Genomic DNA, 10,532 nt, shown 5'->3' with positions numbered 1-10,532 from the left:
CACAAGCGTGCATTAACCCCCCCACCCCCCTGCCCCAACCAGACCCCGCAAGCATGTATTAACCCCCCGAACCCCACCAGACCCGTAAGCATGCATTAACCCCCACCCCCCTGCCCCAAACAGACCCCACAAGCATGCATTAGTAGCAGGGCTGTGGAGTCGGAGTCGGAGCACATTTTGGTGGAGTCGGTATAAAATGGACCGACTCCTAAAATATATAATAAATTGGGTACAGTAGTTCAATGCAGAATGTGCTGAATATTTTTTCATAGGAATTTGGGAAAGTTATGAAATGTCCTATAAATGACTGTTCTATTCCTGATCTAAGGCTACATTCACACACAGCGTTTTTCCTGCGTTTTTTGAGGATACGTTTTTCAGTTGCAAAAGCAGATCAGCTTTTTAAAAAACTGCATCACCTGAAAGGTTTTTGAGCTCATAGAGAATGTTTTCAATAGCAAAAGCAGATTAGAAATCTGATCTATCTATATATCCATTTATCCATATCTGTTTATCCATATCTTATCTGTACCAAAAAGAATGAAAGCCGGATAGCACACAGACTAACACTCCTTTTTTTTAGCACCAGTCAGGTACACATCATAGCTGCCCAAAAGGACGCCCAGGACAGGCATTGCTTGTCTTCAGTAACATCAAGATCAACTGATAGTTGGAATAAATAGACTGCATTCACCACCACATCTTCTTAAGGTGCAGGCTTTTTTTTCAAGTGTAGGGGTGTACAGTATGAGGTTCTGCCCCCCCAGGTTTGATCCTGGCTACGCCCATGGTGTGAATGTAGCCTGAAGATCTAGGCTTTGTTTTAGCCGAGATAAGTCATAGTGTGTGTGTGTGTATATACACATACAGTACATATATATATATATATATATATATATATATATATATATATATATATATATACACACAGTACAGACCAAAAGTTTGGACACACCGTCTCAATCAAAGCGTTTTTTTTATTTTCATGACTATGAAAATTGTAGATTCACTCTGAAGGCATCAAAACTATGAATTAACACATGTGGAATTATATAATTAACAAAAAAGTGTGAAACAACTGAAAATACTGTATGTCTTATATTCTAGGTTCTTCAAAGTAGCCACCTTTGCTTTGATTTCTGCTTTGCACACTCTTAGCATTCTCTTGATTAGCTTCAAGAGGTAGTCACCAGAAATGGCTTTCACTTCACAGGTGTGCCCTGTCAGGTTTAATAAGTGGGATTTCTTGCCTTATAAATGAGGTTGGGACCATCAGTTGTGTTGTGCAGAAGTCTGGTGGATACACAGCTGATAGTGCTACTGAATTGACTGTTAGAATTTCTATTATGGCAAGAAAAAAGCAGCTGAGTAAAGAAAAACAAGTGGCCGTCATTACTTTAAGAAATGAAGGTCGGTCAGTCCGAAAAATTGGGAAAACTTTTAAAGTGTCCCCAAGTGCATTGGCAAAAACCATCAAGCGCTACAAAGAAACTGGCTCACATGAGGACTGCCCCAGGAAAGGAAGACCAAGAGTCACCTCTGCTGCGGAGGATAAGTTCATCCGAGTCATCAGCCTCAGAAATCGCAGGTTAACAGCAGCTCAGATTAGAGACCAGGTCAATGCCACACAGAGTTCTAGCAGCAGACCTTCATGGTAAAATAGCTGCTAGGAAACCACTGCTAAGGACAGGCCACAAGCAGAAGATACTTGTTTGGCTAGAGAACAAAAGGAATGGACATTAGACCAGTGGAAATCTGTGCTTTGGTCTGATGAGTCCAAATTTGAGATCTTTGGTTCCAACCACCGTGTCTTTGTGCGACGCAGAAAAGGTGAACGGATGGACTCTACATGCCTGGTTCCCACCGTGAAGCATGGAGGAGGAGGTGTGATGGTGTGGGGGTGCTTTGCTGGTGACACTATTGGGGATTTATTCAAAATTGAAGGCATACTGATCCAGCATGGCTACCACAGCATCTTGCAGCGGCATGCTATTCCATCCGGTTTGTGTTTAATTGGACCATCATTTCTTTTTCAACAGGACAATGACCCAAAACACACCTCCAGGCTGTGTAAGGGCTATTTCACCAAGAAGGAGAGTGATGGGGTGCTACGCCAGATGACCTGGCCTCCAGTCACCAGACCTGAACCCAATCGAGATGGTTTGGGGTGAGCTGGACTGCAGAGTGAAGGCAAAAGGGCCAACAAGTGCTAAGCATCTCTGGGAACTCCTTCAAGACTGTTGGAAGACCATTTCCAGTGACTACCTCTTGAAGCTCATCAAGAGAATGCCAAGAGTGTGCAAAGCAGTAATCAAAGCAAAAGGTGGCTAGAACCTAGAATATAAGACATATTTTCAGTTGTTTCACACTTTTTTGTTAATTATATAATTCCACATGTGTTAATTCATTGTTTTGATGCCTTCAGAGTGAATCTACAATTTTCATTGTCATGAAAATAAAGAAAACTCTTTAAATGAGAAGGTGTGTCCAAACTTTGGTCTGTAACGTATGTATGTAATCGATATTACTTAGTGTATTACATATTTACAATTTATTACAGTTTTTTGTGTTCTAAAGTTGTATTCCAATAAATAGATATTATGTTCTAACTAAATATCTTGATTATCGCATCATAGAAATGATTAAATGTCTGATGTTCACATTGTACTACAATAAATTTTTCACTTAAATATAAGCAATATATGTGGGAGTCGGAGTCGTGGAGTCGGAGTCGGTGTAAAGAAAATTGAGGAGTCGGAGTCGCAGGTTTGGCTTACCGACTCCACAGCCCTGATTAGTACCCCCCCGAAGTACAACCAGACCCCACAAGCGTGCATTAACCCCCCCCACCCCCCTGCCCCAAACAGACCCCACAAGCATGCATTAGTACCCCCCGAAGTACAACCAGACCCCACAAGCGTGCATTAACCCCCCCCCGACCCAAACAGACCCCACAAGCCAGCCTTAAGGCCCCTGGGAGCCCAAGCAGACCCCACAAGTGTGCATTAACCCCCCCACCCCCCTGCCCCAACCAGACCCCACAAGCATGCATTAACCCCCCGGACCCCATCAGACCCGTAAGCGTGCATTAACCCCCACCCCCCTGCCCCAAACAGACCCCACAAGCATGCATTAGTACCCCTCGAAGTACAACCAGACCCAACAAGTGTGCATTATACCCCAAGCCCCCTGCCCCAAACAGACCCCACAAGCATGCATTAACCCCCCCGGACCCCAAACAGACCTGTAAGCGTGCATTAATCCCTACCCAAGCACCCCACAAGCATGCATTAACCTCCCCGGACCCCAAATAGACCCTGCAAGCATGCATTAACCCCCCTGGGAGCCCTAGCAGACTCCACAAGCAAGCATTAACCCCTCCGGACCCTAAACAGACCCCGTAAGCATGCATTAACCCCTACCCAGAGACCCTACAAGCATGCATTAACCCCCCAGGACCCCAAATAGACCCCGTAAGCATGCATTAACCCCCCAGACCCAACCAGACCCCACCAGCGTGCATTAATCCCCCCTCCCCTCCGGGAGCCCAACATCTCCCAGATAAGCACCCAAATCCCACTAGTTAGCCCCAAGTATCAGCCCCCATCAACCAAACATCTAAGAAGACACGATGCTGAAATTGGTTTCTTATTTGTTCAGCCCGAATAAGAAACTGAACGAATAAGAAGCCAACTTCAGCATCGTTAAAAAGGCACCAACCTGTTACTTACTAAACCCTCCTGCCTTTCACGGACGCCGCTGACCTAACTCCACACTGCTCACAGACGCCGGCACCAGAGAGACAGCTGAGACAGTGTGTAATGGAGGCTTCTCTTCCTGCAGCAGACAGCAGAGACACATCTGTAATGGCATCTTCTCTTCCTGCCTTTGCTGTCAGAACACGCCCCCCCGTATGACACGCCCCCAGAAATGACATCACACCTGGAAGGAGCCCATACAGTCTAGCAGCTACCCTCTCTGGCAGCTGCTGCAGCTTAACACACAATGAGGGAGAAGAAGCCAGAGCAGGGGGGGGGCTGTGATGCAGCGACGCTAAACAAATTGTAGGGGGGCCCGGCCGGGACCCGAGCGGCGAGCGCAGACAGGGCTGCTGCCAGCGGCGTGCACAGCGTGCTCGGGCACCGCCGGGCCCGGGCGGGCCCCCCTAATCATGGGGCCCCATACAGGTGTAATGCCTGTCATGCCCTGATGGCGGGCCTGCCCGTCATACATATCCTCCATCCCATAGTCCAGTGCCCATATACCCATCATACATATCCGCCATCCCATAGTTCCGTGCCCATATACCCGTCATACATATCCTCCATCCCATGGTCAACCATTATGACATCATAATGAGCGGCGGGGCTTGCAACCTATGATGACATCAGCGTCGCCATAGCAACCATTATGACATCATAATGAGGGGCGGGGCTTGATACACACACTTTTTCCCCAGTACGTAGATAGGGGCAAAATTGTTTGGTGAATTGGAACGCGCGGGGTTAAAATTTCGCCTCACAACATAGCTTAGGATGCTCTCGGGGTCCAGACGTGTGACTGTGCCATATTATGTGGCTGTAGCTGCGACGGTGCGGATGCCTATCCCAGACATACACACACACATACATACACACACACTTTGAGCTTTATATATTAGATGTACACCCCCTGCTCTACACCTGTGTAATATACAGTATATTTAGAACCCTGCTCTATACCTGAGTAATATATATATACACCCTGCTGTACAACCCTGCTCTATACCTGAGTAATATATACACACCCTGCTGTATACCCCTGTAATACTGTATGTACACCCCCTGCTCTACACCTGTGTAATATACAGTAAATGGACAACCCTGCTCTATACCTGAGTAATATATACATACCCTGCTGTATACACCTATAATGTATATATACTGTACACCCCTGCTATATACCTGAGTAATATATACACACCCTGCTGTATACACCTATAATGTATATATACTGTACACCCCTGCTATATACCTGAGTAGTATATACACACCCTGCTGTATACACCTATAATGTATATATATGTACACCCCTACTATGTTCTAGATTCAAAGAAGCTTTTTTGGCAGGACTAAATACACATTAGTTTTGCCAAAGCAAGTGCACAAAAGGGAACAGGGATAGGGACTATAGGGATGTTGGGAAGGGGCTATAGGAAAGGTGGATGGGGCAGATCCAGGATGGGGCTATAGAAGTCCATGGCATAGTGAAGGTGGATGGGGGGATGGGGGCAGATCCAGGATGGGGGCTATAGAAGTCCATGGCATAGGGAAGGTGGATGGGGGGATGGAGCATATCCAGGGTGGGGGCCATAGAAGTCCATGGCATATCATAGTTCTCTTTCTCGCAGTCTATAGCATGCGCTCACATATTGCGCTGCTATCTCCACTGCTCTCTCTTCTTCCCCCAGCAGGATATATGTTTTCTCTTCCTCCTTCATGGTGATGAAATCCGGGAAGAGATGTGAGTCTCCTGAAGTGAGTGTTCCTCACTGCTGAGTATTTGGGGCAGTGTAGCAGGAAGTGGGTCCAGTGGCGTAGCTAGAGCTTTTGCCACCCGGGGCTGTTCCCGAATTTGGTGCCCCCCCCCCCCCGGCTCAATACACACAAAGGTTACAAAAAAATAGTCAGGACAACACGCACAGAAACAAAACTCTTTATTGTTTAACTGAAACTTTAAATTGTTACTTTGGGAGTAAAGTTGATTTCAATTGTTCTAGAATCTTACTTTTCTTGCCTTTCTGTTTGCAAAATCGTTGACAACATCATCTAAGTCTATTTTTTCACTCAGCTGATGTTCAATAGACAGAATGGCCATATTTCCTAAATGCATGGCGCTCATTGTGGATCTAAAGGTAATTTTTAATCAGCTTTAACTTAGAAAAACTCCTCTCACAAGTAGCAACACTTATTGCAATAGTGAGAAAAATTTGAAGGAGTATCACAATATTTGGAACTGAGTTCTCTAGACTATATTTTACAATAAACTGCAACAGTTCAAGGGGACTGTCCTCCTTCCATGTCTCTTTTTTGTCTTGTGTAACAGCAACAGAAAGAAAACTTTTAAGCCTTTTTCTCTCAATGAGGAACTCTTCCTTATTAATATCATCGTGATCTTGATTTAGCTGACACTCATACTTCTCGTCCAAAAGGTGTGATGGCGTAAGGAAGGCATATTTTTCAGCAAGAGCATGAAGCTGTTTAAATCTTGTTGTGATCTCCTGGATCACTCTGTCCAACGAAAGGTACATTTCTCTCATCAACTCCATTTCATACGGCAATTCAGCGTCTTGTGATTCTTCACCTGCCATCCTTTTCTTCTTTCTAGAGCGGCGATCCATATCTATTCCCAAATCTTCACAAATTTCTTTTGCATTAGCTACTGAATGCTAACTAATTCCTCTCTGTTTTCAGTTAAAAATGCTTTTAATGCTCCAAGTTTTGTGTCACATTGTTGGATATTTAATCCTTTGGTCTGTAGGTAGACCTGTGTGTCATTAATTTCTTTAAGCACAGATTCCCACAGGCCAAGAAAGTACAGGAAGGAAAAAGATTGTAATGCAACAAGCAACACACCAGCATCTGACCTGGTAACTCTATTTTCTTCTTCACCAGTTAAATGTTCTACAGCCTGTAAAATTTTGGAGTAATTTTTTTTTACTGCACTCACAGCATCTCCCCGTGCACTCCACCGAGTTTCTAATACACGCTTGACACTTTGACCAGTGACTGAAATCAGAACATCCCAGCGATGGGTGGTAGAAGAAAAAAATGTGAACAAACGCTCCACAGTTCCAAAAAATGTAACCGAACTCAGTGCAACAGAAGCTGCATGTACACCTGCCAAATTCAGAGAGTGATTTGTACAGTACATGCAACAAATTCAGCTTTTTTGTTTATTTCCTTGATGCGTCTCTGAACGCCAGTATGTTGACCAGCCATTACAGCAGCATTATCATATGCTTGTCCTCTACAATTTTGGATGTCAATTCCGTATTTTTCTAATTGTTGCAAAATCATAGTTGAAATACTCTCTGAAGTTTTACCTTTTATTTCAATGAAATCAACAAATGATTCCACAACCTTCACTTTATTTCCATTGATCATAACGTAGCGTAAAACTTGGCACATTTGATCCTTATGAGAAATATCAGGGGTGCTGTCAAATATCATAGAGAAATACTTTGCTAATTTTACTTGCTCCTCAACTTTGCTTCTTACTTTCCCCCCCAAAATTTCTATAAACTCATTCTGAATTGTAGGAGACAAATATGATGTAGCAAACTTTTTTCCCAACTTGATTCTTAGAATATGTTCACATAGCACTGGATCATATTTCGCCAACAAATGAACTAATTCTAAAAAATTTCCCTTATTTCCAGTTGATTCAGGTTCGTAATCAGACTCATGATGAATTACTTCTCTGTGACCCCGTAAAGCCAAATTTTGTTTAGCTAGGAATCTAATGATATCCAACAATCTTGAAAGTATCTCCCTCCACTTCTTCACATTATTTTCTACTTCTTCCTGTACTTTTTTATCAATTGTTACGCCACGTTGGAGTCTAATTTCCAACTCCTTCCATTTTGTGAAACATTCTACATGGGCCACACTAGATTCATGGTTGTATACTTTAGGATTAAGTTTCCACCATGTGTTGAATCCATTCACTGAATCTAAATTAGACTGACTTGTTTCTGCATCTGCAAATAGTCTGCAACAAAAGCAGTAAAGGGCTTTTTTGGAAGGAGAGTACAGCAACCATGACCTCAACATTTTTTCATTATTTGGCAAGTTTTAAAAAACCAGTTGTGTTTAAGTTTTCTGTTTTGTCCTTTGATTGATACACCCTCACGAACCACTTCAGCAAAGTCTGAGTCTAGATGCTAAACCACTGATGCACCTTGACGTACCAGTAAGATCCTGGTATCATTATTAATTTTACTTGGCCAAAGACCAACATCTTTTAAGTCAATAGCAGGAATATTTTGATCATCACACTCCTCATTGCTTCTTGAAGTTGAAGGAGCACTTGTGTCAATGTTTTGGTCATCACACTCCTCATTGGTTCCTGAAGTTGAAGGAGCACTTGGGTCAATGTTTTGGTCATCACACTCCTCATTGGTTCCTGAAGTTGAAGGAGCACTTGGGTCAATGTTTTGGTCATCACACTCCTCATTGGTTCCTGAAGTTGAAGGAGCACTTGTGTCTAATGCTGTGAATTTAGGAATCTCCTCAGCAGCAGGAGTAGTGGTATCGCGGCTGAGATATTTTAGTAGTGCACCTTCATTTTTTGTCAATTCTTTCTCCTTAGCCTTTTTCTTTTTTCTAAACATTGCACCACTTTCTTTTCTTCGCTTCATTTTATCTAAGCCTAACAAAATAACAAAAAAACAAAGTAAGGTCAGACCAGGGCCCGGGCAGTGCCAGTGCCCATGCCACCAAGATGGCACTCCTGCAGCCGGCAAGAGAGCGGGACTGCTTGCAGACACTGACTCCAGCATTCCCAGAATGATGTCACTTTCTGCCTACGTCTGGGTGCTGCTAAACATAGTCCAGCCCTAGCCCTCCCACCAAATGACCTATCGGCCCGGCAGCGGAGTACTTGGTAAAGCCTGTACGCTGTAAAGGAGTTGGAGCCTGCCACTCGCATTTATGAATGAATGCGCCGCATCTGACACACGGCAAACCGGAAGTAACCCGGCTTGCCGTTTGCCGGAGCAGACAGGATGGAGACTGATCCTGTCTGCTGGGAATACCCCTTTAATCTCTGTGTACAGAAACCTATGCATTTTTTATAGCCTAAAACGTACACCAAAATAACAGCGTGAACCCAGCCTTTGTGACTTTTCTATGTCTCTTGTACCTTATAAATCCCTATAAAGAAATCTTTCAGAAAAGGACAATTACAGAATTTCAGAACTGTACAAGAATACCAGAAAGTAAAGGTCTGCTTCCTGCACGGTGCACCCCCTAAACACACACCAAGAATAACACAGCGCTGCTGGTTAGCCTTACAGATAGTAAGAGTAGAGTGAACATGTGGAGTATTCTCTTTTTTAGTCACTGTGTCACCCTCTGCATTATTTGCACACTTTTTACCTGCAACTCTAGAACTCACTAGTTAGGAAGGAGCCGAACTGGAGCTGAACTGCCAACTGCCGCCCGCCTCACACACTCTGCCGTCGCGTCGTTCGGACCGCCCACTTCCCCGCAAGCTCCTTCATACCGCCAGAGCGGAGCGGCGGGGGGCGGGGCCGCCTGTCACAGGACGCTTACGAGCTGTCTGCCCAGGAGCTGAATTGTAGTTGGAGCGTGAGTGCGGACCGCAGCGGACGGCTTCCTACATCTCCCCGCTAGGCGCCCCTGCTCCCGGGACTAACTTTAATTACATGGAAAAAAAAATTTGCTGCACCACCGGCGGCCCGCCCCCCGCACTGTGCCGCCCGGGGTGGCCCGCCCCCCCGCACCCCCCTTCCTACGCCGCTGAGTGGGTCTCATCCTCCAGGGCCTCCTGGTCACAGTGTTGGCACAGTCTTTCCTCCCTGGGCTTGTAGCTCTGCCTGTGTCGGCCGACCTCGATGGCCAGACTGTGGGCACTGAGTCTATACCGGCTCAGGATCTTGCGGTCTCTGGGGTCCGGGAGTTTCTCCAGGTATGGGGCCAGTCTGTAGTCTCTCTGTAGACTCCGGTACATGGTCAGTTTCTGTGAGCTGATGATGTCGTTCTTCCAGTCACGTACCTCTTCTGGCCTTCATCTACCATCTTCCTGATTCCGGCTTTTGTCAGGTTGTTGTGATTGGTGTTCTGGTCAGGTTGGGTTTGGGTGAGCTTTTCCGAGGGTCCTGGTTTTTCTGTTTCACCTACATGTGTCAGGGCTTTATGGTGATGGGAGCTTGGATTGCTCCTACGTAGGTGAGCCCGGAATGACAGTGCCCTCTTTAGAACCGTTAGGTGTAGAGGGAATCTGCCCAGCTCGGCCCGGCAAGCACTGGTAGAGGTGCTCCGATGGACTTGGTATATACCTGAATAATATATACACATCCTGCTGTATACACCTATAATGCACATATACTGTACACTCCGGCCATGTACCTGAGTAATATATACACATCCTGCTGTATACCCTATAATGCATATATACTGTATGTACACCCCCTGCTCTACACCTGTGTAATATACAGTATATGTACAACCCTGCTCTATACCTGAGTAATATATACACACCCTGCTGTATACCCGTATAATGTATATGTACACCTCCTGCTATATACCTGAGTAATATATACATACCCTGCTGTATACCCCTATAATGTATATATATGTACACCTCCTGCTATATACCTGAGTAATATATACACACCCTGCTGTATACTCCTGCTGTATACCTGAGTAATATATACACACCCTGCTGTGTACCCCTATAATGTATATATACTGTACACCCCGCTACATACCTGAGTAATATATACAGACCCTGCTGTATACAACTAT

The 10,532-nt window shown here is 44.9% G+C and overlaps 1 pseudogene; it reads right to left on the bottom strand.

Moving 5' to 3' along the window:
• Nucleotides 1-6,887: 6,887 nt before the first annotated feature.
• On the bottom strand, nt 6,888-9,796 carry LOC141100161 (zinc finger MYM-type protein 1-like; annotated as a pseudogene).
• Nucleotides 9,797-10,532: the final 736 nt, after the last annotated feature.

This window comes from Dendrobates tinctorius, unplaced genomic scaffold (genome assembly GCF_039654945.1).
Source record: "Dendrobates tinctorius isolate UK_male_01 unplaced genomic scaffold, ASM3965494v1 ptg000103l, whole genome shotgun sequence".
In the NCBI taxonomy this organism is placed as follows: domain Eukaryota; kingdom Metazoa; phylum Chordata; class Amphibia; order Anura; family Dendrobatidae; genus Dendrobates; species Dendrobates tinctorius.
Note: the sequence above shows the minus strand (reverse complement) of the source record. Positions and strands in the feature narration are given on the sequence as shown.